Source organism: Rhododendron vialii, chromosome 1a (assembly GCF_030253575.1).
Source record: "Rhododendron vialii isolate Sample 1 chromosome 1a, ASM3025357v1".
Lineage (NCBI taxonomy): Eukaryota > Viridiplantae > Streptophyta > Magnoliopsida > Ericales > Ericaceae > Rhododendron > Rhododendron vialii.
Window position 1 is genome coordinate 4,258,988 of NC_080557.1, and position 6,000 is coordinate 4,264,987.

Here is a 6,000-nt window from a genome sequence, read left to right on the forward strand (position 1 = left end):
AATGTAGTTTAGAGGGCCAAAATATGTATATTTTGGCACTTATCATGTATCCTACCAAGCCCCCACAGATACTGAGTCAAATATCTACAACCTTCGCATTTCGTTGCAATTGCTGATTAGGTCATATGTGGATAGCCGGCTATTTTTTGGGGGTAGCTTGAGCGCATCTCAAACCTACTTTTATTGGGGGCAAGCCCCTTTCTCAAACCTACCCTCAAAATTTGAAATATTTAGCCTTCGTTGATTTTGAACTTGCGAAGTCTTGGGGGCAAGCCCCTTTTGTTACTTTCTCAAACCTACTTTTACACCTTGGGCCTTGGGGTTCATGACAAAGATTGTATTCCATGAGCATTTTAAGAGTCAAGAAGTCATTTTCCTTTTTATTGGCCAATTGGTAAAAAAGAAAAAATTAATAGTAGACGGGCAATTTCGTATTCAAAAGAGAAAAGTCAAAAGATAATAAGCATTATAAAATGCTTTTTTGACCTTATAGCTTTTGGACCAAGCTGGTCAACCTTTTTTTTTTTTTTTTTGTAAACAGATTGAATAAACGAAAACCAAGATAGGGGAGTTAGCAGGAAAAACTATAATGAAAAGAAAAAAAAATGGTGATCTTCTCCTAGGAATTAACATCTTAATTTATTTAATTTATTTTTTTTAACAGAATTAACATCTTAATTGGTGTGAATAGTTTTAGTTGTAGTGGGTGTTTTTTCTAAGAAAGAAGTTTTATTCTAATTTCGTAATCTCTGGAAGCCAACCCCTATGTAATACATGTGTTCGTACATGTTAAAAAAGGAAAGCAGTAGATGAGTGCGTGTCGTGTCTCGGAGACATTTCTCTGAGAAAATCATTTCCCTAGATATATACGTGTATGAATCATTAACTTCTTTATTTTGTTGTTAGTGTTCGGACCAGCTATCCCTTAATTTAGTTGCTTTCTCGATGATTTCAGCATTCATATCTCTCAAAATATTTACTAACTTACAGTATTTTATAATCTTGAAAAATTTGTCTGAGAAAAGTAATTACGTTCTATCAAATAGGATCAATATCGTATAAAAAATAGTTTTCATATAAGTTAAAAAAATCATAGTTAAATTTTTGAGAGGTCTAAAATGATGAAAGTGTCATTCGGTATGGGACAGAGAAGTAATTTTTATTAGGTTCTTGGGGGCCATTACAAATAATTAATCATATTTTCATAGTTATAGTAAACATGTTTATCTATTTCTATCAAGATCTAAAATCTAGATTCTATAACAAAATCTAAAACTAGAATGCAAAATCTGTATCTATAGCTATCGTAACCCTAATGCACACACCCAAATGCGTGACTGCGGACATGCCCCAGGAGCAGCCAAAAATTGCCCTAAAATGAATGCAAATGGAAGTTTGGAACGAGTTGTTATTTGACTACAAAGACGGGTAGTTATCAACACGGGCACATATTGAGACGTCTATTGTCATGACCGAATTGGTTATACATCTAAAATCTTGCCTGCCAACTGCCAAGTTGTGACTTATGAGAGAGAGAGAGAGAGAGAGAGAGAGAGAGAGAGAGAGAGAGAGTCTCAATCTTTTGGAATTGAAATTTTCTTGGGCACGTAGGCTTTTTTGCTTCGTTCTTAAATAACATCACAATCAATAGTTTCAATCTCAATCCTCATTCTAGCAAATTTAAGAGTTTGCAACATTTTTTAAAGACACTTTCACATTTGTGCTTGTACCGCACTCATGCTCGTTGTTGTGTCCCAGGGACGAAAACCATCCCCTTGTGTCCAATGGCTTCCATGTATACCCGTTTCTCCCTCTTCTTTCTCCCTCTCCTCTCTCTCCACTTCCACTTCTCAACAGGACAAGCTTTTGTGAACTCCGTTTACTGGTTCCCCAACAGTGGTCTGGCAGCATTAGATATAGACTCTACTTTGTTTACTCACATATTTTGTGCTTTTGATGATCTTGATTCCAATACAAATCAAGTCACTATTTCCTCCTCAAACAATGCCCCATTTTCTCAGTTCACCAAAACTATCCAGCTTAAAAAAGCTTCTGTCAAAATCCTCTTGTCCATCGGCGGTGGCTCCGCCGACAAGACCGCCTTCGCTTCTATGGCAAGCCAATCGGCTTCTTGGAAAAATTTCATTGATTCTTCCAAAAATTTGGCATTTGGCAAGGTAAGTAATGTTTGTGAAATCAATCCTAGTAAGTTTAGGTTGAGGTTTATTTCATTTGTTTTGTTTAGTTTTGAATTAAACTAGGGTGTCAATTACTAACCACTTGACTTTCGTGACTACCCATTCATTTTACCACAACTTGAAATCTCTTTCCTCTCCCTACGAAATTAATTTGTTTTTATCACATTCAGTGGGTTCTTTTGGACCACTTGAGAATGACATCCATGCGTCTCGATGCTATAGATATTTACGAGACTTGAGATAGTCCTAAAGTTGTATTAAACCGTCAAAATTTGCAAAAAAAAGAGAGGCTCAAATGATTTTAGAATGACATCCATGCGTCTCGATGCTATAGATAATTACGCCCGGAAACAAATTGATAGGGAAAAAAAATTTATTGCTTGTGAAGCTTTAAGAGTGTTTGCTTTGGTAATTTCAAATTTCATACAATCTTCTCATAGGCTCCCTTTTTGACGTCTAAATACCCAACAGGTCATATGGCCAACATGGTTGCCCTCCTCAACGAGTGGCGGGCCACGGTGGCAACCGAGGCCCAATCCGCCGGACAACCACCGTTTCTTTTAACCGCGGCCTTCTATTAATGGGCTGAACCATCCCGTCCAGTCCATATCCAATAGCTTGGACTGGATCAACTTGATGGCCTATGACTTCTACGACCCTACATGGGCCAAAGTTATCAACTCACATGCAGCCCTATACGATCCGTTGGGCCCGATTAGCGTATGTTACGGGGTTCGGGTCTTGGATCCAGGCCGGGATGCATGAGCCCAAAGAAGTTGGTCCTCGGAATGCCGTTTTACGGGTACGCATGGCGGCTCGCGGACGCGAACAACCACGGGCTTATGGCACTGGCTGATGGGCCGGTTGGATCAGGCAACGGGGTGATGCGCTACGGGGAGATCTTGGGGTTCATAGCCGAAAACAAGGCCGCAACGGTGTACAATGGCACAATTGTTTCGAACTATTGCTATGCTGGGACAACTTGGATAGGGTATGATGGCACCTAGAGTATCTCTGCCAAGGTTGCATATGCTAAGCAGGAAGGGTTGCTTGGTTACTTTGCTTGGCATGTTGCAGCTGATAACAATTGGGATCTCTCAAAACAAGGTATATAGGTCTCAATCCAACCATAAAATTCATGCATGTTGATTTATTTATTTATTTATTCATTTCGATAACCAGGTGTCCAGATCAATTTGCACGCATCTCGACTAGCATTTTGAAGTTAAAATTTAAGAAAAATGATGGACATATACTCACCCAATTCAATAATTTTGGTCCTGGCCTCCTGGGATTCAATGCCATACGTTTTGGCACTAAAAAATTACATTTCCAAAAGCATTTTCTTTTGTATCTTTTCCATGCACCGTAACAACTTAAATCCCAATAGGGATTAAAATTATGGGACGGTGGGACTAGAATTTTTGTGGGAAAAACTCTTTTGAAATGATGGCCGGGGCAGTGACATTCGATCATGAGTGCATTATGTAAGCGGTAAGCCATCCGCAGTAATTAACCACTGCAACGCTTTAAACATACGACCAAAACTCAGGTCTCTTGTGGTCAGATTTTAATGCAAAAATTAACTTTCTAATGTATGTGTTTTTTGTTTTCATTGCAGCCAAACAAGCATGGAGAGCATGAAACTCATGGAAAACAGAAAATATAACTATACAAGGATTAACGGAATAAAAGGGCTTAGGTAAAACCCTAGTAAGCTGATGAGCTACTTTGAAGAATAATGTGGTTGTATTATGATAATAACATTTATGCGCTAACCAATTTTTTGTTGGCTCGCTGTCAATTGTAATGATTTAAATAAAAAGAAAAGTGGCAGATTATTTGCGCATAATTCTATGCGTACCAACGAAGGGTGCACATCATTCATGGAGCTCACGTTCGGATTCCACACAAGTGATCCGAACTGTTCAAAATATTTTTCCGAGTGGCCTAGTGAAAATTCGGGTTGCATATCTATTTATTGAGAGGAAGGATCAGATCAAATAATGTCGGAAGAAGTGGTTCGAGACTTCAAGTGGTGAATGTCAATTAACCTGCATCATGGGCAAGTCTCACTTTCGAACCAAAGAGTTAATTCTGTTAAGTACTAATGACTACTTCAGTGCAACTCATAGAGCCATTTATTTCTAGAAGGGATGTAGAATAGCAGAAGTGCCATTCCCATCAAGAAGGATTGTGGGTCCGTTGGTTTTTCCCCTGTCGTTGGGACATTGAAAAAGATGGTTATCCCTCCAATCGAGCTGATACACTAATCAAGCAGGATGTCTAGCTTTTTATATTATAATACTAGAACCTTGTAATTCCGAACTTGCCAACGAATTTGAAATAATATTTGCCGACCTTCGAATAAATCGAAACTTACGCGCTCTCATCTTTGGACCATGTGATGCACAAATAGGCCTCAATCATTCTAGAATTTAAAAAGGTGATATGTGTTGTTTATTCGTTCACCCCATTGCGTTCCGAGCAACATCCGAACAGAGGACATCAACAAAGTTTTAAAGTATACAGGCGAACCAGATACTTCTACTGCTGGTCGGGGTCGTAACGCAGAAGTGCTTCTGGGATACGACCCTTCATATAGAGGGGTTATAGACAGAAGGCTTGCTCACCCCAGCACTAGTACTGCCTCCACCTCCACTGCTCCCCAGCCTAGGACCACAAGAGCTAACACTGGAGTGACAGTAGCTGGTCAACTGGGTGAAATCCCAATTTCTGAAGGAGTTCCGTTACCACGAGTGAGAGTTCGAAGATCATCACGGAGTCAGGCTTCCTCTCAACCACTACCCGAACAGCCAGCTCCAAGCCGTGTGACTAGCCAATCCTCGTCTTCAGGTTATTCTCCATCTCCTCCTATCTCAAGCACTATGACACGTCAGCCTTTAAACCTCAGCTCCCTCCTCACCGTCTCTTCTCGGGGACGTGGGAGTGGCCGGGTGGCTTCAACTGGCGCCCCTCCCCCACGATCTCGTCGCAATAGGGGGGGATCTGCACGGTCATCATCTTCTCCTCGAGAAATGGACACCACTACAGAGGCCACTGACCTTCATAGAGACAAACGTCCAAGGGTAGATGACCATGATGGTACTGCTTCTCAAGTAGATACCGAAACTCATCATCCCATCTCACCAACTACTCAAGTCCTTCCTCAGACATGGACTCCTCCTTTCATTAGGGGAGACCGTCCCGTTCACGTCGGGGACAGTGCTGGTTCATCTGAAACAGCACTTGCCCTAGCTCAAGGGTTGCTGCTCCCAGTTGACATGCAAAAAGAAAATGCATCTGCACCTGACCGACTCGTTTCTACTGGACTTGTCAGTGGTATAAAGGTATTTGTGACTTGATCTTTCCTTCTAGTTACACGTAAGGTCTTTATGTATATCTCGTACACTATCAAACATGTATTGCTACACCTGTCTTTAATTGTTTGATATGTTGCTAGTTCATTCAAAAGATGGTTACTTTGGGTAAAAAGTACCAAGAAGCTGATGCTGAGAGGGTCAGGCTGATGAATGACAACACCAGGTTGCTCCGAACAATCACTAGGTTGGAAAGAGAAAGAGACAAAGCCAAGTCTGACTTCAATCAAGCTAAAGGCAAACTCGAAATTGCCGAAGAAAGCCTCAATCATGCTTTGTCAGAGATTGACAGTGCCAAGAAAGCTGCTTATGAAGAAGGGTATCAGAAGGGTTTTGATACCACAACTGCTAACTACGTTGATCAGATTCCTGCCATTCAAGATCAGATTTGGATTGCTTGCTGGGAAACATGTTTAACAAAG

The 6,000-nt window shown here is 40.6% G+C and overlaps 1 pseudogene; it reads left to right on the forward strand.

Annotated features, from left to right (window-relative positions):
- Positions 1–1,678: 1,678 nt before the first annotated feature.
- LOC131326563 (class V chitinase-like) lies at positions 1,679–3,928 on the forward strand (annotated as a pseudogene).
- Positions 3,929–6,000: the final 2,072 nt, after the last annotated feature.